The 18,808-nt window shown below is 37.5% G+C and overlaps 1 protein-coding gene across 9 annotated transcripts in view; it reads left to right on the top strand.

Moving 5' to 3' along the window:
• LOC131072233 (phospholipase SGR2) overlaps nucleotides 1–18,808 on the top strand; it is a 269,214-nt gene that overhangs the window by 198,721 nt on the left and 51,685 nt on the right. The window lies entirely within an intron of this gene.

Here is an 18,808-nt window from a genome sequence, read left to right as displayed (position 1 = left end):
AGCAGCCTAGTCAGTAGCTGGATACACCCATGCCCCTCACCCATGCCCCTCCCTGGGCACGCATACTGCCATATCTGATATGGATATGTCTTGCATGTTGGATACTTTGTGATTTGATTTTTAAAACGTTTGACATGAACCTTCCTAAACTTAATTTAAAAAACTTCATCCATGCAATTTTTATTTTAATTTATTGTGAAATTTATCTTTAAAGTTTAGATTGTTATTGTGTTCTTTATATTTAAATTTTAAACTTTAAATATATTTAGATACTTTTCTTTGTTAATTAATATTTAAGTTATCTTATCTTAATTTGAATTTAAATGACATTGTTGTAAATTTACTTATAGGCACTGGTTTGTATTATTTTTTGTATATTGTAAATTGTTAAATCAACTTTAATTATTTATGTAGCAATTATGTGTCTATGTTTCTTTTAAAGTAATGAAAATGTCCTCTAATAACTTAGAAAATTGTGTTAAATATATATGTATGTGTTGGTTATGAATGTCGTATCCATACTAGGGGTGTTAAAAATGGCTGTATCTGTATCTGATGCCGTACCCGTATTTGTATCAGTATCCATGTCCATGCAACTTTGCTGAAAATAGTTTACATGGTCTTTGATAACCATGTTTGCCTAAAATATATGTAAAGTGATTGGCTTAAGTGAATATATATAGAAGGCCAGTTAGAAAATGAGAATTATCTAACACAGTCAATGCTATGTATGAACCAGAATAAAAGTAATAGAACAGAGAACAGATACTAAAACAAGAGCACAACAACACAAAACCTTATCTTGGGAAAACCCTCCACTTGAGGGTGAAAAACCCAGCCCGCAAAAGTAATACCTTTATTGAAAACTTCAAATGACCAATACATATATTGAAAGCTTCAATTGACTATCACAAAGTCTGAATCGCTTTCTTATCAGATACAACTCCTTGACATAATGATAACTAATGATATACTCCTCTCAAAACATAAAATTACACATCAATTGTTCTCCATAAAAAAATGAATGCCGAAAATCTCAGAATTTGGACTTAGCAAAAATAGTGAAAAGTATTACACGTGACTATATGATGAAGCACACAAATAACTATGCCACAACCTGCACGATTCAGAAATACATATGTTGCCGAAGAAGAACAAAACATGCATCAAGAAGAACATATATGCAATTCTGAACCGAATGCCTTATCTTTTTGGAGACGTTGATACCAATAGCTGTCGCGGAAATACCAAAAGACATCCACACCAAAGAAACGGTCACACACCTGCAATAACTCATGAAAAACGGTAGATGAAGAGACAAGTATGAACGGAAGAAGACAGATAAGCCACCGACAACAATCCAAGTAGTGAACTTCACCGACGGCATGAGAAAGGAAGACAAATGCACATGTTATGCTTGCCATGCTGGATGAACAGTTACGGAGGAGCTAGCCACACTGAGGATATGAAAATAAATCACCAATGCAAGAGGAAGGCTCTCTCATAGCTATATAACTTCAACACTCCCTCTTAGCAAGAGAGAGATCTTCAATATGTCATCACATGACAAGTACACATAACTGCAACCCAGGAGATGTCAACAAAAACTCATCACAAATTTTCTCAAATAAAAAATGTTATCTCAGCATAACAATATTCACCATGGCTACTTGTAGAGGGTGAATCAGAAAACAGAAAATAAAGTCATAGAGTCACACACATGACTTCCACCATGGCTACTCCCAGAGGGTGGAATAGGGGATTTCACCTCGAACTTCTCTCGCAGAGAAGAACTCATTAACGAGGGATTTCACCTTGAACTTCTCTCACAGAAAAGAACTCATTAACAAAATCTTCAAGACAATGAAGCTCCTGAAATGTCAGACTTCCTCTGAAGCTGAAATCTCATATTCTCATTTTAAAATAAGAAACCTTCTGAATTTACATTAGACCTTGGCTCCTCCTAAGGTGTCCCTATGTTGATTTCTGTAGAAGAAGCTAGATGAGAAGACCTGAATTTGCAATCTCGAGCAATGCAACCATATTTGTCACACCTATAACATTGAATGTGGGATAAGTCCTTTTTCGGTTCTGAAATAGGATTTGATTCTCTGTCTCTATCCCTCTTTCTTCTTTTGCCTTTTTCCATAGAAGAATGAGTAACAAGGACTTGATTTTCCATATCCTGATGATTATGCCCAATACATCTCACCTCCAATCTGCATTCCTCTTGAATACAATCAGCTCCAACCGATCAAACTTGGGTAGATCATTTCTTCCACTAATACCTTGAATGAAAGATTCCCAAGAGATGGGAAGTCCATTCATGGCTAACATCACCAAGTCTTTACCAGCAAAAGATTCTCCAATTGCACTGAGCTGATCCTTCAACTCTGTAATTTTCATGAAGTATGAAACAAGTGATTCTTCTTTATCCATTTTAAGATGCAGCAGTTGACGTCTCAGGGCTAGAGCTCTATTGGTGTTGTTGAATTCGAATAGGTCCTTCAGAGTCTGAAATATTTCTTTGGCTGAACCCAAAAATACTAGGAACCAAATGATCCTTAACATAATCAATCAGAATTTTATTTGCCATGGTCCTGTTCTTTCTCCATTGAACTTTCTCGGCATCAACAGAAGGTTCTGCTACATCTGAATTGACATAGTAAAGAAGATCATTCTCTTCAAGAGTAATCAGAATTCTAAATTTCTAGGAAGAGAAATTTGAAGAACCATCTAGTCTGTCTTCTACTTTCAACCCATTCACCATTGTGAAAGGCTTAAACAAACAACTAAAAGAGATATAAAAAACTTAATACTCTTGGTTTTGGATCGATTCCTTAGACCTTCTCTGATACCATGTTATGTATGAACCAGAATAAAAGAAATAGAACTGAGAACAGATACTAAAACAAGAGCACAACAACACAAAACCTTATCCTGGGAAAACCCTCCACTCGAGGGTGAGAACCCCAACCCACAAAACTAATACCTTTATTGAAAACTTCAAATGACCAATACATATATTGAAAGCTTCAATTGACTATCACAAAGTCTGAATCACTTTCTTATCAGATACAACTCCTTGATAGAATGATAACTAATGATATAGTCATCAAAACATAAAATTACACATCAATTGTTCTCCATAAAACAATGAATGCCGAAAATCTCAAAATTTGGACTTAGCAAAAATACTGAAAAGTATTACATGTGACTATATGATGAAGCACACAAATAACTATGCCACAACCTGCACGATTCAGAAATACATATGTTGCCGAAGAAGAACAGAACATGCATCAAGAAGAACATATATGCAATTATGAACCGAACGCCTTATCTTTTTGGAGAGGTCGATACCAATAGCTGTCGTGGAAATACCAAAAGACATCCACACCAAAGAAACGGTCACACACCCGCAATAACTCGTGAAAAACGGTAGATGAAGAGACAATTATGAACGAAAGAAGATAGATAAGCCACCGACAACAATCCAAGTAGTGAACTTCACTGACGCCATGAGAAAGGAAGACAAATGCACATGTTATGCTTGCCATGCTGGATGAACAGTTACGGAGGAGCTAGCCACCTTGAGGATATGAAAATAAATCACCAATGCAAGAGGAAGGTTCTCTCGCAGCTATATAACTTCAGCAGTCAAGTATAGGGCTTAAATTAATGGCAGCCTGGTTCTTGCAGCAAGTCCCATATTTATTCAGTAGCTATACAACATCCAATTATAAGGCATTGAGGTTATTCTATTTACTACTACTACTACTGACATAAAATATGTTTAGAGAAGAGACAGCACATCTTCAGATTTTTGTGATTGTTACAAAATGGAATATGCTATAGATAGAAACTAAATTAAAAAACCCCCATAAAGATCTCATTATTATTCTTGAGAAAACAATTTAAATATTGGCTTTCCAACATTTGGTTTCCTAAGTGTTGTGACCTAATCACACATCACCCCATTCCAAATGGGGATCCCCTACATTTTTGTCCACTTGGTCTTTTGGTTGTGGGTTTTTTAATAACTTAGCAGCAATTTCCACAATTCCCTCAAGTCCCCAAGCATTGTGGTAAATTTTGGCAAAATTTGGAAGTGTTTTGGTAAAGTTTGGCAAAGTTTGGAAGCAATCATTGTCTATTATTAGGGTTTCTATCCTAGACTTAGAAAAGAAGTTAATAACCTTGAGCATAGTGAAATTTTGGCTAAGTATAGAAAAGAGAATCCTTCAAAGGGCCTACTAGTGAAACTTGAGCGTTTTTCGAGAACCTACTATTTTTAGTAAGTTTCATTGTGTCCTTGTTTGCCCTAATTTTGTGTTTGGAAGAACTTACTATCTTTAGTAAGTCTATTTTTAGAAGGTCTATCCTTGGCAATAGGCAAAGCACTGATTGTAGGAAGATCTTGAGAATTTAGTTCTAAATCCAGAAAAGCAAATGAGCAAGTAGGTGATCAAATTTTAGCTGTCTGGAAATCCTCCTTGGAAGCATTGAGCACGACAAAATCTATTCTTGGGGGCAAATCCCAAGACAAGGAGGAATTATCCTTCTCTAGGCTCCAGATGTGCCCAGACTGGCTCCTTGGATGCAAATCCAATGGAGAGGAGGAATTTTCCTCTTATTCCAAAATCCTTCTCTAGTCCTCAAATGCGCTAGAGATCTCTCCTTGGGTGAAAATCCCAAGGTAGGGAGGAATTGTCCTGAAATCCTTTGCTAGCTTCCAAATGTGCTCAGGTCATGGAAATTCAAAATTTGTCCAAGGCATTAAAGAATTCCTTCATCCCATCTCTAGTGCACCAAGAACCTTTGCATGGGCGCAAGTCCCAAGGAGAGGAGGATTGTTCCTTCAATCCAAAAATCCTCCTTCCCACTTCAAGTGCGCCAAGGATGCCTCCTTGGGCACAAATCCCAAGGCAAGGAGGATTATTCTTTTTGTTCCAAATTCCTCCTCCAAGCCAAGAATACGCCTAGGCATGCATGGAGACTTGGAAATCATGAAAAATGGCTAAGTGTAAAGAAATTCCTTCTCCAGGTCCAGAATGCACCCATGCCTTAGGGGGGCATGAAAAATGTTTATGTGTTTTGAAGTTCCTCCCCCAAGCTCCAAATGTGCTCATCTCCATGTAATGTCCCCTACTAAGTCTAGGCTTGTTATATAGTAATTCATTTATTTCATTATACTTATGACTTAAACTAAATTGATTAGGAGACAACTCTATTCTTGTCTCCTTCCTGAACATAAATCAAATCAGTGATATTCCATAGTTTTAAATGATTTATCAATTAGTAATGAATAAATTGTCAATCCACCATACTAGATAATTAATTTTATCATCCATAATTCTTAATGCAAAGCTCAATCCTTGTTACTACTACAGTTTTAAGGAAGGAGATGACTATGTTGCCAAGCGCTTAGATACCAAACTCAATAGGCTCCCTCCAAGTTTACGGATTCAAGCCCTTACCCTATCTTGGGAATCATCCTATTGGCTGGATTTAGACTACCCCTCTTGGAAACAATTCAATCCCATCTTCATAAATACTGACAGTAGTAGCAAGGATGAATAGTATATACATATTCTCTTTAATGTTTATTTAAGAGTTCTTTTTGATTTTAGAATCTAATATTATTATTTTTCTGATCAAGACACACACACACACACACACACACACACACACACACACACACAGATATATATATTTTAATTATATTTCAGATAACAGAAGTTACAGCAGAATACTCTTAGAAAGAAACATTAACAGTATAACAATTATTATCAGCATAGCTTTGGCAGCCAGATGTAAATCGCTGACATCCGCTGCCTCAGCTTTTTCTCTTTTCTATTTTTTGATGATCCTTTCCCTTAGACTACCATTCAGTATTAAATACCCTCTTCCCCCTCCTTCACTTGGTTGTGGAGGGTCATGTCTTTTCCCGTTGCCACATCTCCTCCAATTAGTGGTGCCCCTTGCAGCTGACGGTTGCCTCATTCTTAATTAATCGTTGTTTTTAGTAAAAGAAATAATGATCGCTGCCCTGTAACCGCAGCCTCTCTCCTTTCATTATTTTTCCTCCTTAATATTGCAATTAGTATATTTTATGTGCCTTTTCAAGTATGACAGCCGATACATTATGGCTGAGTATTTAATCGATCATGCTTTGGGGTTAAGGGTATTATTGATCATAGATTAATATTTAGTCATTAAATTAATTTATTAAATATTTAGACATTAAATTAATTTATTAAATTAATATTTACTTTTAGACATTAAATTAAATTAATTTATTTAATATTAGACATTGATTAAATATAAGATAGAAAATAGAAATTGGTTGTATAAGAAATAAATTAATAAGGTAAGAAATATTAATATTTACGTAGGGATATTACACTCCAGGAAGGGAAGAAATGACAAAATTTGGCTAAGTGCTGACAAATTCCTTCCTACCTTCCCAAATGTGCCCAAGTCTTGGAAATGGTAAAATTTACTAAGTGTTTGAAAATTTCTTCAGGTCACCTCAAATATGCTCAAGTGTCTAGGAAGGAGAGAAATAATGGAAATTGGCAAAGGCATGAAAATCCTTTAGGTCATCTCATATGTGCCCTAGCAAGAAGTTGTCTTCCACCAAAAATGGAACTGGTGCCAACACTCCAAAAATCCTCTTTCCTATCTAATATGTGCCCGGGATAGAGAGAAACATGAAGAACAAGTTTAAAATGGAATATTCTTCATTAATAAGGCGTAACTCAAGACATAATGGAAATTTCTATTTTTGAAGCCAAGTATGACAAGCGGGGTCCACCAGAACAACAAGTCATCTCCCCCTCACAATGGAAACACAAAATGTGTTTGGGAAAGAATTAGTGCAGTTACTAAATTTATCCCAATGCCAAATTGGCAATTTGATGGGCAAATTTCCTATTTGAACAAGACATGACATTTCATTCTTCACAATGCATTTTGGAGAATTTAAGCAAGAGCAAGGCGTTAAAAGTGACTAAGGCATGGTTTTTCTTCATTCAAGAATTCTAATCTTTGAAGGTTTTATATATTTCGAGTCTGGAATATGCAACATGGAATTCTTCCCTTGGTGGATTTTAAAATGTCCTTAAGCATGAATTTAATGTTAGTTATTTTATTTTGCAGGAAATTAAATGGCAGAGTCAAGCAAGGTGCGAGCACTTCCAAGAAAACGTAGATAAAAAATGAACATAAAGGTTTCTCCCCGAGTCAATGATCATTTCAAAGTGGAGAGAAGTCAGTGACACCAACTTGGGGACGTTCAAGTTGGAAGAATTCATGAAAAGAATATTTGGTCATGATGGACATCCTTTGTCAGGTGTCACCAAGAAGATAGCTAGAAGTGGAATTGTGGCAGTAGTCGATTTCCCTCCTTACATCCAGTGCTCGGAGCTGATCATCAAATGTGCAAAACACTACAACTCCGAGAGAAGAGCAATTGTGGCTTCTGATGGTAAACTCTTGGCAAATCTCACAACTGAGTCAATTGTTGAAGCCTTTGGAATCCCCACGTTTCAATCCATGGTGTTCAAGACAAAGGAAAGGACGACCATGCTTTATGACTCTAGAATAGATGGATGCGTTGGTATCATCAACAAAAAATGGATGCGAAAGCCAAAGGCTCGTCATTCCAAAATGCCCAAGCAACTCACCAGTATGGAATTCAAGGAGAGTATAGCGATCTCGTGCTGATGATGAGTCGGATCATGGGATGTCCATAGGCATTCATCTTCGAGCCATGGATGTTTTACTTCATTGAGGAAGTAATGGATGCAATAACGATGGTGGATTGGGCGAGGATAATTAGCAACAACCTAGATGAACAATTGAAGAATCTGATGCATTTCCAGTCCTTCTACATGAGCTCATAAATTGTTCATATGCTGGCAAGAATGGCCAAATTCAGCGGATTGTCAAGCAAAGGACCCATGGGATGCGGTCCAGGATAGTTCAAAGTCCATGAATGCTATCCTAAGTTGCACCTGTACAACACTTACTTCAAGAAAGCAAATGACGCCTTCACCATGCACATTGTCCGGTCCTTACAGGGAGGTGTTCAAATGAGGTTGTCCCAAGAGGTGAGGAAATTGATAAAAAGTATGGGGCATGTTTTATCTAGTTCCCAAGATTCACCTACATCAGGGTCTAGGGTTTCCAAGATACCCAACGGATAAGATGGTACGACTTGAGGTAACAAGACAACTGACTGCCTATGATAAGATTCAGAAAAAGAAGAAGAAAGGTGGACTCGAGTTCCCAATCTTGATGGGAGATTATGATGAATTATGGCCATAATTAGCAGCAACAGAGAAGTTAGCGGAAGAACTGCAATTCTACCACCTCATAGCCCACATTGCAAGATGAGATTTTGATCCATATGACAAGATAAGAATGGTGGCTGGTGTAATGCACAAACACAAGATACAGTTGGAAGATTACTGGGCTAACACCAAGGATGATTACGAGGTCAAGAAAAGAATGTTTTCTAGATTACCTCTTAGGATGATAAGGATATACGAAATCATCAAAGTGCCAGATCAGGTAGAAGAGGATGTGGACAATGTTTAGCTTGATTATGAGAAGGAAAAGATAAGCCAATCCAAACACCTCATTAGTTAGAGCCAAAAATTGTCGATCTAGATATCCTTTAAGCTGACCAGTTACAAATTTACAAGACTATGGGTTGAGTGTCACATCAACAAGCTAAAAGAAAAGAACCACCACTTGACTTATAATTTGATAGGAGACTTGGAATCACAAGATGAAGGCACTAAGGGGTCCTCAGGAGCTCAAGCTAGAAAAGAGACAATTCCATAGGGAAGGGCAAAACGTGGAAAAGAGAAAAGCATTGCCCGAGATTCACAGCCAAAGAAAAGGAAGGAAGTCCAAAGAGAAGAGCCACAATAGAAGAAGCAAAGATTAGAAGAGGTGCAGTTGCCTGGTAACTCATCAAGTGTGCAGGAAATTGGCATCTTCATAGAGGAAGTAGTGGAACTCAACACGAGAAACCAGTCACAGGAAGAGGGCCAAGACACTTCATAGGCATAGGATTTACTTAGTGCCAATGCTTCCTGAAGGCCTGCTCAACAAAGAAATGAGCAACAAGAACTTCCTTAGGATACAAAACAACATATCCAGAATTGTTTCTGAGTAACAACAATTGAAGACTTAGGAACAAGAGCAGTTAGAAACACATGATCAACAATCGATCGCTCTAGATTGGCTGAAAGAAAGAATGAGGAAGTAGCCAGAGGAAGAAATTGGTCCTACACTTGAAATTGAAGAATTTCTAAGCCAGATAAACAAGCTAGTGCAAAATAAGGCGGCAAAGAAATTCTCAAAGGTAACCAACCAGAAATGAATCAAGATCTAGGACTCTACATGTGGCAGTGCCAAGGGTTGAGAGGGCCAGAAGTGAAATCACCCCAGAGGATTATGATGCAACAACAGTTGATTTGGGATGTGCTGCTAAGGCACAAGTGATTGAGAAATTTGATGATTCCTCTCAGGCACTGAAGGAAAAGATGAAGGAAATGGAAGAGAAAAATAAAAAATTGAAAAGTGTGAACAAAGCTCTATGTGGGTATTTGCATCGCTTAATGCGTCCATTTAGGAAGGAAGACTAGACTTTTGTTCCTCCCACAACTCTTCCAAGGGAATCAGTTGATAAGCTTGAAGAGATGAGAAAAATAGCCTAAGGCACTAAGAAATGGGTCGAGGACATTTTCCCTGCAGCATGTAAGTTCATTGAGGACTTAGATCAGATATATTGGAGAATCCTGGCTGTCCTTGGCAGATTGGAGAATGTGGTCCAGGCTTGGGAAGACATGGGAAGTATTGATGGAAGTCCCCAGGCAAGCATTAATAGATGGAGAAGTCATTAGAGAAAATGAAGCATATGATTTCCTTCAGTGGTATTGTGTAGTGTATGTCGGGAAGGAATTTTTTGAAAGATCAAATGAGTCAGCTTGATTGAGGAGGATAGTCAAGAAAATTCAGGAAGGAATCATCAATATTGTCGAGACATTGTTTGCAAAGAGACTAGGTGACGAGGAGCTGACAGTGGATAGTTTGAGAAGTAGGCTGTATGATTTGTTCTTCGTGGAATCCTTCTCAGGGGACCATTTGGAGAATGTTTCCCTATTCTCAAGCATCATGCGCTAGACTCAAGAGGCAATGTCGAGATGGGTGAAGATTTTCTCCAAATGTGAAATGGACATAACCATTTTGGTGTATAAGTTTGAAATTGCACCAAGTGTCTTTGTAGGGGAGCTCAAGGCCGTCATAACCAGATTCATAGTATTTGCCGTCAGAGAGAGAAATAGTGGATGCCCTATTTTGGGCGATGACCTTTTAAATACATGGAGTGGTGGGCTACTTAATGCATATAGTGGGCACCTTATTTGGAGTGAAAGGCTACTTAATGCATAGTGGGCGCCTTATTTGGAGTGATGGGCTACATGATGGATAGTGGGCGCCTTGTTTGGAGTGATGGGTTATTTAATGCATAGTGGCTGTGATGCCTTATTTATTGCCAAGCTCACTACTTGGCGCCACCTAGGGTATTTTGGGTAAAACCCTAATTAGGGTTTTGCATGGAGAGATCTTAGTCCTTGGTTTCAATGTAATCTTGGCTGTCCATTTTCATTTTGTGGGGCCTATAATGGGGTTCGCCCCTTCATTTGTAAAGGAGGGTGAATTTGTATGAGATTGTTGCCATAAGCTATTAGGATAATAAGAAGTAACTCATTGGTTTTGGTGATTACTTGTGTTATTTTGAAAGTTTGCATTGTTCCTCTTCCTCAAGTAGTTAGATTTGTTTTCAAGCAATTATATGAATGAGATAGATAATATTGTTTCATGGTGAAATCATTGCTCATACCTTTTGCAAATAGATGATTTCTATTTGTAGTGTAAGGTTTGGCTGAGTCCTTTTATGTGTATGTTTAACTTTAGTCATGTTGATGGGTGTTTTATGATCACACCAACACAGAATAAAAATGCGAAAGACACTTTATCCTCTCTTGAGAAAAATCGCCTTCTATGCTAAGATTACAAAAGTTCATAAAAGTGATTCCAAGGTTCCTACGCGAACTTGCGACTTTATGATGGATATAGCTCGTTTGGTTGATGTATGCTAGTAATCGAAGGGGGACTTATGCTTTTGTTATTCTTCAATCACAATGAGGATTTGGAATGATGCACTCTCCAGGAATGTATGATACAATAGATATAGCAATGAAGGTTCTCTTTTTGGGATTTTGGATCACAAAATTCCAAAAAATAAAAAAAGGATTGGGTTAGGAACTCTATTTGACTCCTAAGAAGTCAAGAGACGATGAATGATTGGGTGAAATCAAACCACACTTAGGTTCGCCAAAAGAAACAACTAGACAATGTGGGTGTAATCTTCAAAGGTTGTGCTTATGATTTTCATACCTTGAATAATTATCATTAGATCGAACAATATTTATCTAAGGATAGAAGTTAAACATCCACAAAAACAAGCTCGGACTAACCTTTCACAATGAAAAGAAATCATCGATTCATCAAAGGTATGAGCAAAAGGATTTCACCACTAATCAACACTATCAGATCTTTCATTCACTAAACAACTTCGAAAGAAACAAATTCTATTATATTTTGAAGGATAGGAAACCATGCAACTTCAAGGCAATACAAATATTCACCAAAGAATCAATGAATGAATTATTATTATCGTGGCAGTCAGCAACAATTTCATAATATCTTTCCTTATTACAAATGAGGGGGTAAATCCCTTTATATAGGCCTTCAAAAGGCAATGAGAGCAAACCCTAATTAGGGTTTCAAAGTAAATGTCCACCTTTTATGCAAAAAGAACTTGAGTAAAGAGCCAATAACTGAGTGTGAACTAAGCATCAAACAATTCATTATTTAGAAGCAAGTGTCCCTTATCTCTCTCTTTGTTGGCAAATTCAATGAGCCGAGACATCTCTATCTTAAGTTCATCTATAGAGACACTTGGAGTAGTCTCATGTTTGTACTCCATGACTGTGGTATCCTTTTCAATACTGATTGAGAGTCTTTTCCCATGCTGGCTTGAGTTCTTGAATCTTGTTCATGAAATTGATGAATATGGAAATGTCATCCAGGCTACTCCCTGAGAAAGAACTTATGTCCTTGAAAACGTATTCCTTGACCTTACTCTTCAAATTATTTGTGGTCATTTCCTTGTCTCCTATTTCTTGCTCAAACAATTCCTCCATTGAGGAGAGGATCTCCATCCAAATTTCTTTGAGTATCCTCCTTAGTCAGGCTGATTCTTCATTTGACTTCTCGAAGGCTTCTTTTCCTAATATCAACATGTAATACCATCTAGAGAAGTCATATACTTCATTTTCTCTGATTACCTCTCCTTCCATCAAAGTGTCTCAAGGAATCTCCATCAATGCTCCTAGGCGTTGGATAGTCTTGCCTAGAAGATATGAGTGTCTTCCCAAGCATGACCAATATTTTGGATTCAACTAAGGATGGCCAGAATCCTGCTATACATCTGCATTAAGCCCTCAATGAATATATCCGCCTCTTTGTGAATTTTGTTCAACCAATCTTTAGTTTCTTGAGCAATTATCTTCATTCTTTCAAGACATTCAACTAATTCACTTGGAAGGGCAGTGGGTGGAACAAATGTTTCATCGGGGCGCACATATCCACCTAAGGCTTTATGGTCAGTCTTCAATTTCTTATATTTTCCTTCGAATTTCCTGATTTGATCTTTTAATGCTTGATTAGAGTCATCAAAATCCTCAATGGATTGGGCTCTTGAAGTAGGTTCTAAATCAATCTCCGTCACATCATGCTCCTATGGAGTGATTTCATCTCTCGTCTTGTCTATTTTGGGAATTGCAACATGTAGAATTCTCGATCTTGATCCTCCTCTTGTCCATCGAGAGAACTTCTTGGCTGCCTTTTTTCCTTCTGAATTGTTTATCCGGCTGAGGAGTTCTTCCAATTATGCCATTGGATCACCATCTTCTTCTACATCTTTTCTCATTCGGTCTTTTAGCCACATTGGTACTTTTGACGACTGACTATGTATTTCCATCTGTTCTTGTTGTCCTAGCAAAGTTTCATCCTCAAGGAAATTTCTGCTGGAAAAGGGAAAATTGGGATTCCCCAAGCCTCCCACTTTTGTTGTCGTCTTCTGTTGGTCAAGAAGTCCATGGTATTCAGATCTTCATCCTAACGGGATTCCTGTTCAATGTTTTCTTGGCGGAAATGTTCCATGGAAGCATTTCCACTTTGCTTGTTTGGTACACTAGACTCAATCTCCATTTGGCTTTCATTCCTGGATCGAGATATCTTTTCTCCTGTAAATAGGTCCACCACTTCTACACTTGGAGAACTATTAGGTGATGACTGATGTGTCACTGCCTTCTGCTTCTTTGTGATGTCCCTCGTAATATATTCATTTATAGTATTCATTGCTTCAATTATTCCCATTTGATCAAAAGTTTATTTTATTACATTCAATAAGTTTATCCATAATTCATTAATTAATATCCTTGATTATTAATATCCTTGTTTTATTAACACCCTTGTTTATTACTAATATAATTGATTATTCATATTTATTATTAATATCATTAATTATTAATGCTTATTATTTCCATGCTTATTAATGTCCATTATTATTATTATTCATATTTATTATTAGGGTATGTGAGTAAATATCCTCAATTTATTAAACTTTATTATTAGATTATTCATCCCTTCCCCACATCGATCAGTGTTTATTATTATTAATAATTTACTAGTTAGCATAATCAATGCTTTGGAAGCACTGATCTGCATTTTAGGAATAGACGTGATCCATGAACTTGGTGAGGCACGTATTAAGAAACGGGTCTTTGGGAGAGGTCATAACCATTCAAAGGTCTTAAATACCATTGACCCTCCCTCTCCTACGTAGCACAGCATACTCTCACATGGGAGGGTGATAAGAGAAAGGCAAGGACAGCACACTGACTCACCACGAAATAGGAGGAGATAGTATGGGAGGGAATACAGCAGCTATACATACTGGTAAAGTATGAATATATGGGACTGTTAATTCAGCTTGGTATTAACAATATAATTAACACTAATAGTAATAATAAATCTGACCTTGTTAATATTAACACTGCTAACATAATCTAATATTGTTAATACAGTAAATACTGTTAATGCAATTAATATTTAATACAATATAATAATATTAGCACAACTCAATTCTGATGATACATAATGATAGTATTAACTTAATGGTATCGACTTAATATAGTAATCTAAAGCCAACGCTGTTAATACAAGCTGTTATGGTATTGGAAACAAGCTGATAACATTAAATTACTATCAATATTGATAACATTCACTGGATAAATTATAATACAACAGAATGCTGTTAAGAAAGTTAATCAATGATTAATATTATAGTGAGCATGAATGTAAGATCCCTTTCTAGTTCTGATCTAATTTTCTGAATTATTTGGTCTGCTGACTGGTTTAGAAATTTGCTTGCAATTGGTTCTATTTTGGATTTTTAAGTGTTAAAGTAGGAGTGATGTCTCGCTGGGCAATTTATGCTAGTAAATGAAACTCGAATCCAAAACTTGAATCCAAATTAATAATGATAAAGGAAATTGATTTGGATTCAAGTTTTGGATTCGAGTTCCATTTACTAGCAATTTATCAATTTCCTTTATCATTATTAATTTGGATTCAAGTTTTGGATTCGAGTTCCATTTACTAGCATAAATTGCCCAGCAAGACATCACTCCTACACTTAAAAATCCAAAATAGAACCAATTGCAAGCAAATTTCTAAACCAATCAGCAGACCAAATAATTCAGAAAATTAGATCAGAATTAGAAAGTGATCTTACAATAAATATTTTACAATTCTAAGTATGGTGAGGCAAGTGTGAAAGTATTGTGAGAGGGGTACGGTGTATGGACACTCTTCTAGATACGCCACCTCGAAGTGGGACAAGATGAGCCCATAGAGGCCAAAGGAGTAGAAAGGGTATAGTCTTTGGGTCTAGGAAGAGATGGTTTCTAGGGCACTCTCCACAATTTCTCCCCTCTTCCCCACCATGGCTCACAAATACAAGAAGTAAAATCGTCAAGGTATTAGGATGATGACTAATTGACGGTCAAAGGCACCTTATTGTTGAAGTGAATCAATCATAAGAGATGAGAGGTTGATATGATGGAGGGGAACGGTGTAAAGGCCTCACTAGGTACGCCACCTCATGATGATGGTTAAGGACCATCGGTTAAGGACCACATGAGCCCACAAAGGATAAGCTCTTGCTGTTGGGCCTAGGGTAGAGGATACTTGGGACACCTCATCATATCTTCCAACCCTCGTTATGGTTGAGTCTCCATGTAATTGTTGATATTGGTTGTATATATATATATATGTATATATCCCAAACCTAGGATTGGATGTATTGCATGAGTTATATTTACATTGTTGTCTAAAGTCATTGTGGATTTCAAAAGAATAGAATGAAGATTATATCTCTAACTATGTTTTGCCCTATTTTCATTCTAGATTTATGAATTTAGGGCGAAGTGTAAGGTGATCCCAAAAAAGGGACATTACAAATGGTATCAGAGCATGTTCCTGCCAACTTGTGGCACAAACCTATTTCATTCTCTTAAGTTTCCAGTAGACCAATGGTGCATTTCTTTATGGGTGTGCTTTTAATTGTTGAGTGTCTAATGTATGTTAAGCGTGCTCACCTCATGTGTATGATATTTTGCCTTAACGTATTTTCAGGTGTGATTCATTTATTCATACATATGATACTTGCTTATGATTTGTGAATTACTTACATACATATATATTGCTTCATGCTTTACATGTATGCTGCTTCATGCTACATGCGTTCTTTATGCCTTGAGTGTTTTATGTGTCTACTTCATGTGTTACATGTATGCTATGGATTCATGTGTATGTTTCATACTTTATCTGCTACATGTATTCACATGTATGCTCCATGCTAATGTGCTATGTGTATATTCTTCATGCTTTACACATTTCATCTTATTGGTTGATAAAAATGGAAAAAATTAGTTTCACTTGGGGCTAATTAATTTCAAAAAATTAATTAATTTTATTTAAAAAATTAATTAAATTTTCCCCATGTGTGGACCCCACACCCCTAAAATCATTAAAGAAGCATTAAAATATTAATTATTTATGGTTCCATGCTTCATATCTTCCTTGGGGGCACTTCTACCAAGGAGGATTTTTTCCTAGCGAAAAATTCCTCGTCATGGTGGATTTTCCACTCTTGGGCGCACTTTTGGCCTTAAGAAGGATTTTTAATTTTCGCCAAATTCCTCTTTTGCCGAGAATTTACACTCTTGGGTGCATTTTTTTGTCTGTAGGTGGATTTCCAATTTTCGACTCCTTTGCTGAGAATTTCCACTTGTGGGTGCACTTTTGGCCTGGGGGAGTATTTTCAATTTTCGCCAAATTCCTTCATCGAGAATTTCCTCTCTTGGGTGCATTTTTGGCCTGGAGGAGGATTTTTTTTTTTGCCAAATTGCTTCTTCATTGAGAATTTCCATTTTTGTGGTAGAGGAGGATTTTCCTTTTGCACCGACATTTTTATGCTCTACATTTCATCCTCATTCTCCTGGACTTGAATCTGGATATCTGATCCACTTACAGTCAACAAGCTTATGTTTCTAAAAATAGAAATTGCTAAAATAGAAAGTTTGTCTATACTCAAAATTAGGTCAAATGGGGCCACAGTGAAACTTTCTAGAAATAGACTTTCTAAAAATAGAAAGTTCTCTAAAAATGCTCAAATTCATTGGTAGGCCCTTTGAAAGATTTTTTTTACAAAATTAGGTCAAATAGGGCCATAGTGAAACTTTCTAAAAATAGATATTCTAAAAATAGAAAGTTCTCAGAAAATGCTCAAATTTCACTGGTAAACCCTTTGAAAGATTCTCTTTTCAACACAAGCCATTTCTTTTAGGACCGGCAAAACAAAACCCTAAAATTGATGACGTTCCAAACTTGGAGAGACTTAGTTTATATGCATTACCCTTCGACACTTGAAATTAGGAAAGTTACAACCACATTGCCAAGAGGCCTAAAGCAAATGATCAGGTTAGCGAAAATGAGGGGGTCTCCATTTGCAATTGGGTGATGTGAGAAAAGGTCACAACAGGTCATTGAATGAACATTGTTCATCTTGATGGTGTTTGTTGGTGATATGAATATCTTTTGCACAACCCTTGAAGATTGCACCTCCCTTTGCGTAGTTGTCTAAAGTTGGCGAAACAAATTGTGGTCAATTTCACTTGACCCTTTGTTGTCTTTTGAGTTCTTTAGATTTAGATTAGAGCCTCTCAATCCCTTCACGCATTTACATTCAACATACTTCATTGAGAAAATGTTTGAAAAACACTTATCGTTGCTAAATCATTCGCTATACTTCTTTGAAGTCTAAATTTGTTGAGTCTCCTTAAGGATTGTTTTACTTTGCGTAAGGTCCCCCTTGGATTACCAGCAAACATCAAGCCAAACGAGCTCATATCCATCACAAAGTCACAAGTTTGCAGTAGAAACCTTGGAGTCGCTTGTATGATTGTTGTCGACATAAATTGCCTGTTGTTATGTTTGATAATATTTGTTATCCGACAACGTATTAATTAATTGTATTGAGTGGGTTGTCAGTCTCGGGTGGTTGACGGTTGTGTACCTCTCGGCAACCGTCGGGTCCTTTAAATATGTCGTGTACTGCCAAGGAAGGGGCATGGTATTGTCGGATCTATTGTAATCCTTGGCCGACCATGTTTGGTCCCTTCTCTATAATAATTGAATGTGCGAATAAAGATATATTTTACTACCGTGTTTGGTATGCATTGTCATGTACATTATTATTTCTTGTATTTAATTTACCAGTTGTAGTGGTAAACGTTTTGGCACCGTTGCCTTAAAAGAAATCGGGTCAGCCTTGAGTGATTCATGTCTGTAGATCCCATCAAAGGTGAGAAGAGGCCACAGGGTGGTCAAGACCAAGCGATTAGGTGATATGCTGACCCTCGGCCGGAGGGAGCACAGAGACGAGTTGAAGCCTAGAAGTACTCGGAGTGTTGGGAGGTTGGAGGTGGATGTGTAGAGGACGCGCGCGTGTCTGAGAGTGCAAGGAAAGCAACGGGACGTAGCGGTCGGAACAGTTCACTCAGGTCGGACACACATGGAAGTACTTGAAGTGTTGGGGACGTTGAAGGTGGACGTGTAGAGGACGCCTGCGTGGCCGAGAGTGCAGGGAAAGCACCGGAACGTAGCGGTCGAAACAATCCACCCAAGTCTGGCACACAAGGTGAATACACACATACCTTCTGAGTGGAAATAATGTTGAACACACAGGAGAAGCAGAAACTGCCGAAGTTCATGGGAGACGGGTCAGAGGACCCGGTACGACATTGCAAAACATGCATAACCATTTGGGAGGCAAAAGGCCAAGATGATAAGGACTACTGGCTGAAGGCATTTCCCGCCACCCTTCGGGGGATCGCCATTGACTGGTACACAGACCTTGACGCCAAGCACAAGACGAGATGGAGTGATCTAAAGAGGGTGTTCCAAGAGGAATTCAAACTCTTGAGGGATGATAATGAGATCGTGGCCGAAATCTATAATACTAAGCAAGGGAAAAATGAGAGTGTACGCGCTTACGACAGTAGGCTCAAAGAACTGTTGAACAAGATGGAAAACC

Source organism: Cryptomeria japonica, chromosome 6 (assembly GCF_030272615.1).
Source record: "Cryptomeria japonica chromosome 6, Sugi_1.0, whole genome shotgun sequence".
Classification (NCBI taxonomy): domain Eukaryota; kingdom Viridiplantae; phylum Streptophyta; class Pinopsida; order Cupressales; family Cupressaceae; genus Cryptomeria; species Cryptomeria japonica.
The sequence above is the reverse complement of the archived record's forward strand: the minus strand, read 5'-3'. Positions and strand labels throughout refer to the sequence as shown.